The 18,604-nt window shown below is 41.8% G+C and overlaps 1 long non-coding RNA gene across 1 annotated transcript; it reads right to left on the bottom strand.

The window, feature by feature from the left end:
* Window positions 1-3,039: 3,039 nt before the first annotated feature.
* LOC114595362 (uncharacterized) lies at window positions 3,040-17,989 on the bottom strand. Its single transcript, XR_003706271.2, has 4 exons — window positions 17,774-17,989; window positions 16,221-16,356; window positions 4,987-5,124; window positions 3,040-4,536 (listed from the first exon to the last, which is right to left on the bottom strand). It is a non-coding gene; the product is annotated as an uncharacterized LOC114595362 (long non-coding RNA).
* Window positions 17,990-18,604: the final 615 nt, after the last annotated feature.

Genomic DNA, 18,604 nt, shown 5'->3' with positions numbered 1-18,604 from the left:
CTGAACCTCATCCACTTACGGCATGGAGCAATGAAAAGAACAAATACCTTCTGAAGAGTGGAAATCAGAACAACATGTGGGAGCTTAAACAGTGGAAATAAGTTGCGGATGTTGTGCAATGATGTAATTATTCCTGCAGCGGAGGTTTCTGCCATTGCCGTATTTCAGAGCAGACAAACCATGCTTTGTTGACACGGCAAGAAAGTTGATGAATGTGTGATATTTGAACATACCATAATGATAGTATGTACTTATAATGAAAAATGTGCTCCATCCCATAGTAAATAATAAGCTGATAGCAAGCACAAGGGAGATCCCCTTGGTCCCAATCAGGAAGGTACTAAATATTAGTCAAGAAGTCATGTCATAACATTTTATGGGGCCACATCTGGTGGGCCAAAGGTTTCCCAACCCTGGTTGGGATACAGGACACCCAGGCCTTCTTCTAACATCGCATATATAATGTGGATACTATATACATACATTAAATAGGGATATATCAAGTTTCCACCTCATTTATTACATTTTTAGCTGTCTTCCAAGGAGCTGAAGTCACGCACATAGCTCCCCACCCCCCCACCCCCGCCACCCTTCCAGGTCATCTTATCCTCACAATAACTCTTACAGAGCTATAATTCCCAGTACTCATAACAAACTACAGTTCATGGGGTTGTTTTGGAGGGCATGCCTTGGAAGTGCTTCAAATGTGGGGACAGCCAGTGTCTCTGGTCCCAGCCTGGCACTCGAACCACTGCTCTCTGTTGTTTCTCAGGTGTTTGGAAGTAGTAAGGAATCTGTTTCTGCACACAAGCTTTTTGGGAAATAACATGGCTTCCTGTGATATACATGACAGACACACTGTTATTTCAATGTTAAATACAATGCATCATAGGGGTGGGTTTTTTTTGTAGACGGAAGCTAAAGCAGACGAAACACATAACACAAAACCAATTTCCAGAAATATAATCCTTCCTTTTAACAGCTCACCCTCTTTCTTTTTTCAAACCCAGGCAGTTGGTTTATGATACAAACAAACCACTTTCCACCTCTCATTACCATCTTCTAATTTGGGCTGAGATTTTATGTAATTGAAATTGAATCTAAGGCAGGCAGATTTTACATTTTATGAGGGCAAATCAAAGTACAAGTACCTTTTCCTTCCTCTTAATGGCTGGAAAGCTGTTGTGCTCTGAAAAGTACATCCAAAATGAGCAAACAATCCCCAACTAATTATGCTACTAATACTGAAGGAAGGCTGCTTGCTATTCTATGGACTACCTGTATTGCCATGTATTTGTGGACGTAGCCTTTGTTGTGTGGAAGAGGAAACTGAAAACACAAAGAGGAAACTGAAAACAAAGATGAAAAACACTAGGAGGAAAAGCTACCATGCTAATCTCCTTGTGTCTCACCTGACCAGCGCTGCCCCACTGACCAATACTGAAGAGATGAAAAGAAGAAAGCACCCACCTCAGATTAAGGCAGTGTCCACATATGAAAGCAACTGGGTCCCCGAAAGGACTGTGGAGATGACAATTTGCTAAAGGAAAACTTGCTAAAGGCCATGGGAATTATAGGGCCATAGCTGGCATTCCACTGTTATAGCAAGAAATTGGAGCATAGCAGGTTCTCCTCTTGACATTTCGTTCAGCTGACTGACTTGAAACTTGGCAGTGTAGAAGATGAACATTTGAAGATGGCTTCAATGGAATTTGGAGCAAAAAAATAATAATTGACATTTTTGAATTATTTCGGAAGCTGACAGATGGTGTACATTCTCCTTCCGTAAACTTTGCTGGGGTGGTTTTGGGGAAAAGATTCTCCATTTGAGCTGTGTTCTTTGGGGAAATAGTTTATTTTGTTAGGTAAAGGAGAACATCTAGCAGGTGCCATTACTCATGAGTTGTGTAACGTGCTTCTAGTTTTCATTTCAAAGCCATTTTTGTGGCCAATGATAATCATTGGGAGTTCATAACAGCATCCTTTGCAGATGTTCAGTATGATGCTGTTGTGAAAGTTGAATTCAGTCGGGTAAGAAGAGTTTGGATTTGATATCCTGCTTTATCACTACCTGAAGGAGTCTCAAAGCAGCTAACATTCTCCTTTCCCTTCCTCCCCCACAACAAACACTCTGTGAGGTGAGTGGGGCTGAGAGACTTCAAAGAAGTATGACTAGCCCAAGGTCACCCAGCAGCTGCATGTGGAGGAGCGGAGACACAAACCTGGTTCCCCAGATTACGAATCTACCACTCTTAACCACTACACCACACTGGCTCTCTAGGGTAAGGGCTCTCTGGGTAAGGTGGAATGGAATATTCCATGAGAGAGCGTGACAGGCAGAGAGACTTGGCTGCCGCACAAGAGAATGTGGGTCTGTGAGGAACAGAAAATAACTTGGTGAAGGAGGAGACGAGAGAGACATGGACATTCTGGCAGACCAGGCCTTAGCCTTGAAATGTGTATAATTCACACAGGCCAAAGGGTTAGAAGTTAGGTGTGAAAGGAGACAGGGAGAAATAGTCACAGGAGATGAATAAAAAATGTTTCAGGCATTGAGGGAGGGTAAATATATATGAGGTGCACAGTGGATGGATTTCTGATGGACAATTTTTGAAGACATAGCACACCTGGTCACAGGTCACAGTCTTCCCTGTTATGTTGAAATGTGTTGTGTTTCTGTTTAAATACAACCGTTTCCCCCTGAATTTTGTATCTATACACATGCACTAAACATCTTTTATGCAAATCAGTCTCCTATTTTTGGGCAATGCATTTTCTCTCTTTTTTGGTAACGTTTAAGTAGTATGAAATAACCTAGTTCCAACATCATTTTGTAACAAAATACAATTTAATGGGGAATTGCACTTTTTTTTGCACCCAGCTGATTTCTAACATTTTCTCATTCCAGAATGTATCTTTCCTCATATAGTTCTCCTTTACTTTTAGAATAACTCAGCACAATGGAAAAGATGGTAATAGGGTGGGGGGCGGGAATATCTGATCTGATAACGTATCCACAGTCAATATCCTTTGCAGACCTTAGGATTTCTACTATTTGTGAATTTTCAGCTGCTCAGACCCTGGCTCCTCCATTTTAAAGTTGGGGCACCGGAAAGCAATAGTCAAGGAAAGGGTATTGTGTTTGATATTTAAGTTGCCATCTGGCAGATGTTTCCACTGAATTGTGTGGTTTCAAAATTGTGTTTCTTAAAGGGTTTAGATTTCCCAAAGCCCACTCCCAAATTCAAGATGGAGATCACATTCTCTTTCTGGTCTCTCTTAGTTTCACACATATTCCTAAACCCCTTCCTTCCTGTTTCTACTTCAACAGAGCTTCGCCACCCTCCACTTCCCTGTGCACCACCCAAATCTGCTCTGCGGCAACTTCCAAAGCAGATTTGGGGGTGGGAAGCGGGATGTTCTGTTGTATTCATGGAAGCCATGCCACACACACAATGGTTTAGCTGCATACAACCCACTGTCTGTATTTCTAAATAGGTTTTATCCCAAATGCCAATTGTAATTCATTCTGTGTCCACAAAATTCAGAGAAGTGGAAAATCCAATGGTTAATTGAATTCTGATCCAATTGCACTAGTCCAAGACCTGCAGATCAAGTCAATTCACATAGGACTGTGAAGAAAACATGTCCCTCAAGCATCCCAGCCCCCGACCTTCCCCTGGCCATTTGCAGCCACCAAGGTGTGTGGAATTCTTTTTAGGGTGTGGACTCAGTTAATGTTGGGTGTGAACTCAGTTAATGTTGGGGGCAGGAGTGCAGCAACAGACTAGGTCAGTAGCATTAATTTGAACTGAATGTGTACCTTAAAAGATGTCGAGCCATCTTCTGCAGCATGCATGGTTCCTCCAGCAGGTACAGTGGTACCTCAGGTTAAGTACTTAATTCGTTCCAGAGGTCCATTCTTAACCTGAAACTGTTCTTAACCTGAAGCACCACTTTAGCTAATGGGGCCTCCTGCTGCCGCCGCGCCGCCGGAGCACGATTTCTGTTCTTATCCTGAAGCAAAGTTCTTAACCTGAAGCACTATTTCTGGGTTAGCAGAGTCTGTAACCTGAAGTGTCTGTAACCTGAAGTGTATGTAACCTGAGGTACCACTGTATAGGTATAAACTTTAAACTTCTCTCCACGTAGCGATCAACTTTAAAAACCACTGGCATCAAAAACTGTAAACCTAAAGAAAGGGCTATCAAGCACAATCTGTTTGTTGATTTTGTCTCCCAACATTACCCATTTTAGTAAACACACAAACAAACAACTGGCAAACCTTCTAGAAAAAAATAGCAATATTGGTGATGAAAACTGCTTACAGTACACTAATGTGTTTGTGGCAGCCTGTACAAATTCATAGGCAGAGACAAAGAAAGTGGAGGGTGGGTAGGAGTCAGAAGGAGCTTTACTGGTTACCCCTCAGCAAACAGCAGTAACATTTTCCTTTTTTCACACATGAGTTCACACATTCTGTCCCTCCTTTTAGGTTGAGAGTCACACGCCTGGACTTCCTTTCCGAGTTGGTTTCTACAACAAAACATGTGCAATTAAAAGTTTTTCAGCTTGCCAATGCAGGAAGTTACTGTCTGGGCTGAATTCCTAAATCTATCTCTGCTTATTTGTCAAGGGTAAAACAAAGCATTTTAACTTTACGTGCCACCTGCAGTGTCCTACTGTACACACAGCGTTCTGCAATGCCAAGAACCATATAAAAACAAGTGGGACCTTCAGTCCTTCTGGCTGAGACCCAGAGAGAACTTCCAATTTTATATTTCAAAACCAAACCCACAATTTATCAAATGTCAAAATGTGAATGGGATGCTGTTGTTTTTAGTTCTTGCACTGAGGTGAGGCAAGACTGCCCAAATGCACATAATGTTACTTTTTTGTTACCTTGCATCTCGTGATTGGAAGGTAGGAAAGGAGCGGTGGCTAAGGAAATGAACTTGGGAGTTTCGATAACAAAAGGTCACTTACCATTACTCATCTTCTGCCTGACCTTTGGTGCATGGTTTCCTGTTTCAGTCTCTATTCCCTTCCAACTCTTGATCTTGTCTAGAAGACTATGAGCTCACCTTTCCAAAGAGCTCGCACTGTGTAGAACCCCAGTTGTTTCTGATGAAGAGAAATGAAGAGGATGAGATGAGATGACCCTTCAAAATTTCCCTTAGGAACACACATCCCTCTTTTGTGTCCGTAGAGAAGGATGGCAACATCTTGCCTTCTTAGACAGCTTTGGCACCTTCTGTGGTGGCCTGTTATGGACACTTCAGCCATAACATGTGGGCAAAAGGATAAGCAATCTCTCCTTTTCAATATCACTTTATCTTGTTTTGGATAATGTTGTTAGTGGTTCTTCTTAAAGCATGGAAGGACAGATCCTGAAGCTCAGGCTCCAGTACTTTGGCCACCTCATGAGAAGAGAAGACTCCCTGGGAAAGACCCTGATGCTGGGAAAGACTTTGGGCACAAGGAGAAGGGGACAACAGAGGACGAGATGGTTGGATACTGTTCTCAAAGCTACCAGCATGAGTTTGACCGAACTGCAGGAGGCAGTGGAAGACAGGAGTGCCTGGCATGCTCTGGTCCATGGAATTATGGAGTTCTCTACTTTCTGCCCATTTCTCCAATTTTCCAAGTCTTGTAATTGATTTAAAAATAGTGATTGACAGATAGTGATAGACTATCAACATTTTTAGCTCATTTTCTTATTACCTGCCCCCACTGATGATGTGGGCTGGTCTTCCTGCTTCTACTCTTCAGGCTCTCTGCTACTGCTACTTCATTGGAATGGAGTGTGGCTCAGTGGCAGAGCATATGCAAAAGATCCCGGGTTCAATCCCCAGCAACTCCATGGGAGAAACCCTTCTGAAATCTCGGATAGTTGCTTCTAGCCAGTGTAGACAATGCTGAACCAGATGGACCAATGACCTGACCAGGTATAAGTCAAATTCCTATGTTCCTATGATATTTTCTGGTCATCGTTCAGATTATATGTCTCCTTTGTACCACACCCTTTACAACCTTCCTTTCTTTTCTCATCTTCATTCTAAGATGTGTGTACTTCCTCTCAAAGGTTTTTATGATCTTGCTTTCTCTCACTAGCTCTTCCTCCTCCATCCCTCTGCATGGACCATATTCTTAACTGCCTTCTAGTTCAGCCAAATATTGCTCTCTGTATTGCCTGCTTGCATCCTTCACCCTTGCAGCTCCTATTATTCCACCTGGTGTCAGATTGTATCCTCCTTTTTTCAAACCTCCTCAAGACACTTTTAATCATCCCAACTTTTCCTGGTTGACTGCCTTGCCTTGCCTTTCCTCCCTAACAAATTTTATATTATAAGACTGCAACCTGGGGAAGTTTGTCTCTGATTTTTGTACAACATTTTAAAGTACAACCATCACTTGACCAACATTAATATAATCATAGTGACCCATTTACATAAGTTAAATGTATTTCACAATTTCAGTTATTTTTATATTGTAAAACCTGCAGGCAGGGTTTGTTCTTTTGAATTTAATTATTGTACAATATCTAGTGCAGGTATCCCCAAACTCAGCCCTCCAAATGTTTTGGGACTACAGTTCCCATCATCCCTGACCACTGGTCCTGTTAGCTAGGGATGATGGGAGTTGTAGTCCCAAAACATCTGGAAGGCTGAGTTTGGGGATGCCTGATCTAGTGTATGAGAGGTTTTTAAAAAAAAAACCACACACAATAAATATTGGGTTGGATTCAGGCTCAATTTGTTGAATTTGCTTCTCTTTGAAATCAGCGGGACTTAGTTTTGTGATTAACTTTTCACATTGATTTCAATGGGAACTAATTCAACTAACATAGACCCAAAAAAGGGGGACATTCCAGCATCCAGTCAGGAGCTGGGGTGGCTTCAGAGAACAGCTTGCAAAATGGAATTTGCAAAGCGCAGAGCATCCAAACACTGCCACCTCTCTTTGCCCCCCCCCCCACACACCCCACTGCAATGTAAGACCCGCTTAATATGAATGGGTCTGTCATTAGAAAGATGTTGTACAGGTGGGGGTTAACGCATTCTTCCCGAAAGTACTTTTATTTTTCTTAATATATTAAGAGTCATTAAACTCACCTGCTTCTCCAGCTCAGCCCCATCTAACTGTGCAAAATTCCATGGCTGTGACTTTATGCTACTTAATTTACAGCCAATAACTATTCCCCCCCCACCCCCACCCTTCAGAACGAGTGATTTATAGCAATAAGCTTCAAATATGTCGCAAATTTGTAGTGGCTCAGCTGAACGACACTTCCCACCTGCTCGGCAGCACTTATAGCAAATGGTAATTAATACTAAGGCTTACCCCGTTCTTTCTTCATACTGTGAAAATCAAATAGGTCTGCAAACATCGGTTAAAGCCAATTGTTTTACACAGATCTCTTTCTTTTGATGTGTGCCAAAACACACTGTGAAAAATGTTCTCATTTTTTGGTGGATTTTCCCATCTTCTCCTTGGAGAGGGCTGCCTCCATATTTGACAATAATATTCAATCATGCAGCATTGCTGTTTTTATCCATTTTAGTGCCCTAAACGGCCTCGGTCCAGTATATCCAGTATATCTGAAGGAGTGTCTCCACCCCCATCATTCTACCCGGACACTGAGGTCCAGCTCTGAGGGCCTTCTGGCGGTTCCCTCACTGTGAGAAGCCAAGTTACAGGGAACCAGGCAGAGGGCCTTCTCGGTAGTGGCACCTGCCCTGTGGAACACCCTCCCACCAGATGTCAAAGAGAACAACAACTACCAGACTTTTAGAAGACATCTGAAGGCAGCCCTGTTTAGGGAAGCTTTTAATGTTTGATGTATTACAGTATTTTAATATTTTTTTGGAAGGCGCCCAGAGTGGCTGGGGAAGCCCAGCCAGATGGGCGGGGTATAAATAATAAATTATTATTATAGCATTCTTAATGTAGGTTAGCTATATGGGAGTATAGCTACAGAAGTACACGCCGTGAGAGATAAGACCCAGCTATCTAATACCAAGTGCCCTCTATCACTAAAATTCACCAAGTTGTATTTTTTTAAAAAGGGGGGGTGTTGTTATAAGCAACAGCATGTATTTTACAGTTCAGTTGCCTACCTTGCAGTGGCATGGGCACACACATAAGCCAAGAGGTGGAATTCAGAAGCAAGATGGAAATCAGGCAACGCTTATGGGGACATTCTTGGAACCATAAAAAGAGTTTCTCTCACTATGTTTTGGTACGCAGCATGAGAGTGTGGAGAAGCAGCTTTGGGAACAGAGGAAGACGCTGCAGTGGAAGATGAGTGCAGTGATTCCTAACGCGGGAAAGCAAATTATCACTTTACAATGATATTTTGCTGCCCAGAGGACAAGATGGTGCCCTTTCCCAATTCCACATATATAAGCTAACTGTGCTGGTAGGGGAATCTGATTTCCACACTAGCAGCCAGGTGAACCTGAGGCCAGGATGCTCACTTATGGAGCGCAGGGCAGACCATGGCGCAGCTCTGTTCTTCAACTTCTGTAGCTGAAACTTGTTTCCCCTTGCTGCCTACTCAAACAAATACCGTATTTTTTGCTCTATAAGACTCACTTTTTCCCTCCTAAAAAGTAAGGGGAAATGTGTGTGCGTCTTATGGAGCGAATGCAGGCTGCACAGCTATCCCAGAAGCCAGAACAGCAAGAGGGATTGCTACTTTCACTGCGCAGCGATCCCTCTTGCTGCTTCTGAGATTCAGAATATTTTTTTTCTTGTTTTCCTTTTCCAAAAACTAGGTGCGTCTTGTGGTCTGGTGCGTCTTATAGAGCAAAAATACGGTAGTTCAAGACAGCAGCAGTGGAGCCAGCACGCATCATGTGATCTGGTATGGCCTCTGCTGAGGTATTTTTAATATAAACAAAAGCAAAAACAAGACCTATTCCATCACCACTATCCCACTTCAGAGGTCCTGAGACCCTTCCAAGTTGTGCAGGTGTATGTTGGATGGGATGGAAACAGGCCCAGTTTTCATGGTCTCGAATATCTTTCTAGGTAAAAGGCAGGATAGAAATAAGATAGTAATAAATGCCTAACTTCTCTACTGAAAAACTTAGCCCTGTTTCTCCCATATACTGCATGCCTTCAGGAGGATGTTGTTCGGTTGGTTGTAAGTCACTCTGAGTTGCCTTGGGTAAGATATAGCGACTAACAAAATCAATAAATAATAATAATCTATCTGTTTCCACACCTCTAAATTGAGCTTACAGAATTGGGCACAACAGAGATGCAGTGAGAATACCTTACTGGACATAGCTGTAAATTAATTGTAGTACCATTTTGCTTTTTGCTTTTTATCTTATTTTGGCATGCAACTATCCAATGGTTAAGTCCACTGCATCCCAAACACAGTGCCTGAGTTTATTAAAAACTAGCGTAGAACAATTAAAAATAATTGATTTCAGTACATTTTTTCCTGCTTTTGTTGTAACTGGAAATTCAGATCGTCTTACAGCCCTAAACTATATCAGGTAAATAAAACATTGTCCTTGAATGTGGTCCAAACTGCAGAACAGCTTCAGCAAACAAACAATACTTCCACTTTCGATTGAAAGTGGGTGATTACCATAAGGCTGCCTTAAAGCTAATTCAAACACATCCCTCTGATTGACCCCACTCTATAGTAAGATATTTCGCACAGATGGTTGGCATCTGGATCCAAAGCACATTAGTTGGATGAACTCCTATTGATTGTTAGAGCTTTGTGTCACATAGTTCCCACAAACAATCATGGCCTCTGAAATTGAATTGATTGGATTTATATCCTGCCCTTCCTCCTGATGGGACTGCATGCACTCATGGACCAAGTGTTCACATACAAGCATTCTGGGCTTGGGGGAAGCAGTGCTGCATTGAGGACTTTAGACTATCTTGCATGCACAATCTTGTTAACGAAAACCGTTGATACAAGAAATATGCAAAATAACAAAACAGGTATTAGAAGCCACCCCTATTGAACATTTTCCAAGACAATAACACACACTCACATGACAAAGAACTCATAACTCATCTACTCTCAGCAGCCAGAAGCATCATAACTAGACACTGGAGAGACATGTCAGGAGTAAGCATGGACCACTGGTACCAAACTGTATTGAAAACAGCCCTACTAGAAAAACTAACCAACAAACTGAAACTTCTGAGGTCCAGTGCCAAGGGCCTTCTGGTGGTTCCCTCACTGCAAGAACACAAGTTACAGAGAACCAGGCAGAGGGCCTTCTCGGTAGTGGCATCCACCCTGTGGAACGTCCTCCCACCAGATGTCAAAGAAAAAAACAACTACCAGACTTTTAGAAGACATCTGAAGGCAGCCCTGTTTAGGGAAGCTTTTAACCCCAGATGGGCGGGGTATAAATAAATTATTATTATTATTATTATTATTATTATTATTATTATTATTATTAACTAGCACAGGGACAAACAAAAAAGGATGCCTTCACTCCATTGTGACTTCCCTTCATGACATACAGAGCCCAACAAGATAACAACACCTTCCCATCTGATGTCAAGGAGATAAAGAACTACACAACTTTCAGAAAACATCTGAAGGCAGCCCTGTATCTGGAAGTTTTCAATGTTTGATGTTTTAGTATGTTTTTGTATGTGCTGGAAGCCACGCACAGTGGCTGGGGAAACCCAGCCAGATAGGCAGAGCATAAATAATAAATTTATTATTATCATTACATTGGTACTTCTGGATGCGAATGGGATCCGTTCCGGAGCCCCGTTCACATCCTGAGTAGAACGTAACATGCGACTGCATGTCTGCGGGTTGCGTTTTGCCGCTTCCGCGCATGTGTGTGACATCATTTTGAGCGTCTGCGCAGGCGCGAGCGGCGAAACCCAGAAGTAACACCCTCCGTTACTTCCGGGTCGCCGCAGAGCGTAACTTGAAAATGCTCAACCTGAAGCATATTTAACCCGAGGTATGACTGTACAGTGGTACCTCGGGTTAAGTACTTAATTCGTTCCCGAGGTCCATACTTAACCTGAAACTGTTCTTAACCTGAAGCACCACTTTAGCTAATGGGGCCTCCTGCTGCTGCCGTGCCGCCAGGGCACAATTTCTGTTCTCATCCTGAAGCAAAGTTCTTAACCTGAAGCATTATTTCTAGGTTAGCGGAGTGTGTAACCTGAAGCGTATGTAACCTGAAGCGTATGTAACCCGAGGTACCACTGTACTACTACAAGAGCCCACCAATGGCATACGAATCAATATGGCTAACTTGACCGACCAACCCCTCCACCCTCCACCCTCACACACAAAACTCACATCAGCCAACTGAAGTCAACCAACCATGTTCTGGGGCCCCCAACCTCTCTCACCACCAATGAAAACTAATAAGTGAATAGAAAGAGAACCTACCCATGTGACAGTGACACAAAAACCTTGCACATATACTATGTAAAAGAATGAACGGTCTCTCTCCCTTATTCTCTTCCCCTGCCTCTCTTCTTTCCCAACTTTATGCGGTCTATATCACTGGTGTGTCTGACATCGAATATAACTGAAATGTAGAAAAGATTCTATGAACAGAAAGCAGAGACACTGTATGTACTTTTGTAAGTCAAGAAAATCTTTAATGAAAACAATTTTAAAAAAAACCTGAAGCCATTGATTTGAATCCTAAGATAGGTTAACTTGGGAGGAAGAAAGGTTTCCCATTCCTTCTCCCACCTACCCATGTCTCCTTGAAAGCATCTCTGAAGTAGGCCCGTCAGAACAAAATGGAATGGGCAACAGGAAGTGGAGAATTCTATTTCAGTTTGATTACAACCAGTGTAAACTGGCTGCTCTAGAATAGGTGAAACACAGCACTGCATCCATATATGTAGGGTTCATATATACAATTTAGCACTGCTGTTCCCAGTAGTGATGTATGGAAGTGAGAGCTGGACCACAAAGAAGGCTGATCGCTGGAGAATTGGTGCTTTTGAATTGTGGTGCTGGAGGAGACTCTTGAGAGTGCCATGGACTGCAAGAAGATCAAACGCATCCATTCTTAAGGAAATCAGCCCTGAGTGCTCACTGAAAGGACAGATCCTGAAGCTGAGGCTCCAATACTTTGACCACCTCATGAGAAGAGAAGACTCCCTGGAAAAGACCCTGATGTTGGGAAAGACTGAGGGCACAAGGAGAAGGGGACGGCAGAGGACGAGATGGTTGGATAGTGTTCTTGAAGCTACTAACATGAGTTTGACCAAACTGTGGGAGGCACTGGAAGACCGGAGTGCCTGGCGTGCTCTGGTCCATGGGGTCATGAAGAGTCAGACATGACTAAACAATTAAACAACAACAACAATTCATTTTAAAGATGGGGCATAATTATTAACTAACAGCTATGCATTTATATTTTCACCAATTTTCTTCCCCCAAGAAGCCCAGTCTCAAATATTCAGCAAAAACAGGAGAGCTGTTCAAAGAATACTTCATTTGTAACTTAAGCTAGTAAAAACAAGGAAATTTATAGTTAAGGGTGACTTCTAATATCTTGGCACAACAGGGTGTCTCCTTAACCGCTTCCTTATTGGGCTATACATTTAAGGTCAGCCTGAACTGTGAATTTCCTTATTATTAGTAGCTGTCATGTTATTAACTATCTCAATGTATCTTTTTTGGTGAGTACATTTAATTTCCTCTTTTCATACTACTCCCATGACCTCAACAGAATGAATGACTCTGCCCCATCGAGACGCAGTTGTCTCCCAGGCTATTATGGGACTGATCTATTGACACCTTACTCACTGGGGGAACGGCGCTTCCATTTCTGAGCTGTTCAGAGGCCTGATCAGTGTAGCAAACTGAACAAGGGGGAGAAAGGAGAATTTTAACTTCTAGGAAATTATTTTTAGAAAGAGAGAGGACAACTATCTGTCTCCTGCTCAAGAGGAATAGTAGTTATACTATGTACATAAGCATATACACTCTTACATTTGTTTGTTTACTATGCATCTTTTCCTGAAGTGCTTTTTATGGTACATTATTATAAAAACTATAGAAGCACAGTGCTATGTATAAGAACCCAGCAGTGGCTTTATGAATTAAAAAAATAATACATAAAACCCAGCAAAGTTCACAATCTTTATGGCATCCCTTGTAAATATATGGGGCGTGAGGGGGAGTTAATAATTTACCCACAAGGTTGGAATCTCTCTTGGGCAATTAAGTAATTAGGTTGCTCACTGGATTTAGTTCAGATTTTAATGCATAATAATTGGTAGAAAAATTGCACAGCCAATTATTTCACTTTTGCTAGATGGTGTATTTAAGAAGACAAATTCTAAGAATGTAGATTTAGTTATTTCCTCAGGGGAACAGAACTGTGTGGTTATATTTCTGTCAGTTTAGCACAAATGATAGGCCAAATTTCACAAATCAGTAGTGAATTTTAGGGGCTCTCAACTGTAGAAATAGATAAAAGTATTGAGATATTTCCTATATCACAGACAATATGATTAAACTGACCCGGTATACCACATCACCCAATCCCTGTGTCCAGAAAGTTCTGAATAAGCAACACCTTAAAAAGCCATGAATCCCTGAAGATATCCGAAAAACTGAAAGAATTCTGGGATACTGCAAGCTTTCAAGTTGTGGGTCATCCAGATAGCATCCAGACCATTTAAATCACTATTATAAACCTTTGTAACAGCCTCAGAGAATCCTAAGAATCGTAGTTTACACCCTTAACAAAGTACAGTGGCCAGAATTCTTTGAGGAGGGAAATGTGTTTCAAATGTGCTTTGAAAGTATCATGTGTACACAGTCTATTGAAGAAGAATTTGGGTGGAAGTACCACAGAAAGTGACACAATGCAGATATACTGTATGACATCTGTATCCGAAACCACATCCATATACTAATTCTGCCCCAAACATTCATGTGAAACTAAATGCAGATAGAGCTAGCCAGCACAGCATGGCAATACAATTCTGGGCTTAAATAAATGTGCCAAAATGGGTATAAGAAAGCAATGGGGACACACACACACACACACACACACACACACACACACACACTTTTCAGATATATACATTTCACCGATTTTACAATCATTTTGACATTTTAAAACTTGATTTCCTTCCCCCTCTTTCTGTGGTTCCTTAAATTTATTTTTAATATCTTCTGCATATTCAAACTAACTTAACTTACTCATTTATTTATCTTCCTTATATATATATATATGCATATATATATATATATATATATATATATATATATATATATGCAGGTTTTGGTGTCCTCGGGTGTCTTCCCGTGTAAAAGTTGGGGTGTCTAGGCGACGTTTCGACGAGGTCTCACTCGTCATCTTCAGGCTGGTGTTTTCGGCTTCTTGTTACTGGAACAGAGCTATATATATACACTCTTATGTAGCTGCAGGTTATACAATAATCCTGCCAGTGTTTTTATCTGTTTACAATTTATCTGTCAATATTCAAGAAACCATTCCCATTCTTTTATAAAAAGTTTGTTATCTTGATTTCTTACTCTTCCAGTAAGTTTTGCCATTTATGCATATTCCATAAGTTTTTGTATCCATTCTTTCTTTGCTGGAACTTCTTCTTCTTTCCATTTTTGGGCAAGTAACATTCTTGCCGCTGTAGTCACATACATGAATACATTTCTATGCAATTTAGGTAGTTCTGTCTCTATAATTCCCAAGAGAATTGTGCAGTGGACATTTTTGTGCAGTTTTTCAAAAATCCACAGCACTTTGTACAAGCAGGACAAAATGGACTGATGAATGAACACATGGAAAAATCTTCCGATCTGCATACCCCTGGTTGGTTCCCTAGGAAGCAAGGATGCAGTTTCCTCGGCCTTCAAGTAAACGGCCTCGGTCCAGGATACCTGAAGGAGCGTCTCCACCTCCATCGTTCTGCCCGGACGCTGAGGTCCAGCGCCGAGGGCCTTCTGGCGGTTCCCTCATTGTGAGAAGCAAAGCTACAGGGAACCAGGCAGAGGGCCTTCTCGGTAGTGGCGCCCGCCCTGTGGAACGCCCTCCCATCAGATGTCAAAGTGATAAACAACTACCTGACATTCAGAAGACATCTTAAGGCAGCCCTGTTCAGGGAAGTTTTTAATGTGTGACATTTTAGTGTATTTTTGGTCTCTGTGGAAGCCGCCCAGAGTGGCTGGGGAAACCCAGCCAGATGGGCGGGGTACAAGTAATAAATTATTATTATTATTATTATTATTATTATTATTATTATTATTATTATCCTTCTTGCTCCAAAGGAGAAGCAGATCAGGGGAGAGATAGGTGCATATTTACAAGTGTCCCAGCTCCATAATAAAGATACTGCCTTTGAACAACAGCAATGAAAAGTTTGGAGCATGTGAGCTTATGCATAGCTGAGCAATGCATATGAAAACCAAAACACAACACTGGAATTTTTTTTCCTTGTTAAAAAAAAAAAGACTGCAGAAAAATACTTTGCCACATCTTATCATGTGGCAGGGCAACCATGGGTGAGATAAGGAAAAGAATCCTTTGGGGTTAGATCATGCTCACAGCCCATCAGTTCATCCATATCCCTGACACAGACCGTGAATGCTCTTGAGAAAAGTTGCTGATTGCTGTACTGAACACACAAAACATTTCTTTCCTGTCCCTCCTGATGTTAAGATTTCATTAGTTCACCCCTAAGGGATGCACACACTAAGTGCTTTCCTCCTATCATTTATTTTCCTTGTAAGAATTGCAGCAGTTACCACAGGAATGTTCCACAGTTCTGAACAGGGGGAAAGATGATCCACGCAGTCTTTTTTACCCTCACCCCACCTCACTGCCCCCTCCCAAAAAAAGAGGAGGCAATGAGCCAGACCGGTTGTCATGAAACAGCTCGTTTTCAGTGCTGCGGTTGTAGAAAGAGGCAGCAAAGCTGGCAGCAATGACGACCCCCAGAGAATCCCCTCTTTACTATAAAGAGGCAGCTTTGAATAATAATAAAAAATATGTCTGGAAATGCATTTCTGGTCAGCACAGGCCCTTGTGGGGTATTTTTTGTTGTTTGCTACGCAAGTGAAGACAGTATGAGTGAAGATTTGTAAGCTCCGGCCTAAACATTACACCAAGGCTATAAAGTTTTCAATATTTCTATAATGATGTTTGAAATGTAGCTTTCCACTTGGGGAATGTTATTCCCTCACCCTGCCTCACCGTAATATTACTTACTGAAGTCACGTCGTCTTGGTTTCACCATTCACGTTGGAGAAAGCTGCCGCAGTCAGTTCCTCGGATGATCTCATCAGGCAGGGACCATTAACGTTCTCTCAGAGGTTGAAGTCTGACATGTAGATAGCTTGTTTCCCTGATAAAAAAAAAGAGAGGGGGAGACGATTCGTGGAAAAGTGGGCATCATCCATGTGTTAAGGGAATCCCAAAGGCATGCCCACTACTATTCTCGCATTCTTGAACACAGACAGGCATCAGTAGCACAGTGGTGCTTTGGCAGGATGAAATATACCGTTACATTGTGGACTTCGGTGTTTGAGCAAGGAGTAGTTTGGAGTTCCAATAGTAAGATGAATATCTCCATGCCTATGTGAACTGGTTAATAAAGACCTTCACATGATATCTTAATTTGAGGTCAAAGGACTTCAAATTAAACACATGCAGTTCTTTTTTTTCCTGAAGGGATGCAGGGATACACATACCTCCAAACATTTTGTGAATCTTTGTACTTTTGTCCATTTACTATATTTATTTTTCCCGATTTGAACTATAAAATGGTTATTTTCTTGAGTCAAAATGAGAGTACCTCTAAACATTTGGGTTGTTTTTTTTTTTAGAAAAAAGGCACTGAACACATGAATGGGAAATTGTTAGTGTGAGAGCTTGAAACACAAAGAACATGAAATTTAGAGAATAAATAAACTGATTTACATTAACATCCCATTGCATTTTCTTTGTGTGTGTCCCTGTCCGTGTCTCTCTCTATTAGAGGATTCCTGCTGCCACCCAGTCTTAATTTGAACACCGGTTTCTGGAGACAAACAACAGGAGAAGCTCATTGTCTTCACAACTTTGAGAACATTTAGAGGCATCTGGTTGTTCTGTTAGAAACGGAATATTGCACTAGATGGGTCTTCATCTGATCTGAGGGCCATAGCTCAGCAGAAGAGCATTTGCCTTGCTTCTTTCCTTTCAAGTTAGGTCACCTGATGAAAGGTAGCCCTGTTGGTAGATCTGCAGAAAGTCCCAGGTCTTCTGCACTGATAGAGGCTAGGGCAGCTCCCAATGTCCCTATGATTTGGACAAGCCATCCCTGTAGCTCAGGGGCACAACACATGTCTTGAAGCATCAAGCAAATGGTTCCAAATTCAAGCTTGGCACCTCTTGTCACTCATTTATTTATAGTATTTATATACCCGCCAATAACAAAAAGTGCTCTGGGCAGCTTACGAGTAAAAACGTAAATGATATAAAAAGAAACATAAAACCAAGGCAAAAAAAGGATATTGGTTTGGGTCCTAACTTTCCTTCCACTGAAGCCACGACATTCATGGTCATGGACTGTTCTTTTCCTCACCCCAGAACGTAACGGTGTCATAAACATTTGACACCTTTCATCCTTACTTATTTACGCATTTTCTATAGCACTGAGTATTCTCCATCAATTAATTATCAAAGGGAACATTTTAAAAAGTATAAATTATCATGGGTTGTTGTCATGCCTGGCTTGCTTTTGAGGTCGCCAAAAAGCATTTGCAAGCCTCTTTTCTTACCTTCTGCAAATCATCTCACCAGCGATCAGCACTCTGCAGCCCCTGCTTTTCAGTTAAAGCCGAAAGGAAGACCTCATGAAATAACTCCACCCGTGGGGCTTTTTTAGATCAGGAAGTACAGGAAGCCAGAAAGGCCGCAGGGCTCCAGGAAAAATGTTTAGTAGAAAGAAAGGAAGAAAACACTCTCACCACTTTCAGCCACTTCACAACAATATGCTGAGCTCGAAACTTCACACTGACTGAAATTCTCAAGTGCTCTGAGAACGAGGCAAAAAAAATGGAGGAGCACCCTTAGTTGTTCTCCATTTTACAGCCTCCACTAGAAACTGGGCATTTAGCGTTGCTGATCCCTTCCTCTGTGGAACTCTTTTCTAGCAGAGATTTGGCACAGAACCTCACTTTTGACTTTCAGGCATCTCTGAAGACCTTTTCATGCCAACAGGCCTATCGTTTGTCGGTTTGACATGAAACAGCCATTTTTATATTCTGTTGCTGCATTTTTATACACTGAAGTACACCACCCGGATATATTTTATACAAGTGGGCAGTTTATAAATACTTTTACAAATAAAATAAAGAAAAAGGACTAAGTTCTATGAAGGAACTAGATTAATCAGAGGTTAGAAGCTAATCAAAGCCTAGCTGTTGTTGTTGTTGTTTAGTCGTTTAGTCGTGTCCGACTCTTCGTGACCCCATGGACCAGAGCACGCCAGGCACTCCTGTCTTCCACTGCCTCCCGCAGTTTGGTCAAACTCATGCTGGTAGCTTCGAGAACACTGTCCAACCATCTCGTCCTCTGTCGTCCCCTTCTCCTTGTGCCCTCAATCTTTG

Source organism: Podarcis muralis, chromosome 4, assembly GCF_964188315.1.
Source record: "Podarcis muralis chromosome 4, rPodMur119.hap1.1, whole genome shotgun sequence".
NCBI classification, from domain to species: domain Eukaryota; kingdom Metazoa; phylum Chordata; class Lepidosauria; order Squamata; family Lacertidae; genus Podarcis; species Podarcis muralis.
This window is presented reverse-complemented; position numbering and strand designations above follow the sequence as displayed.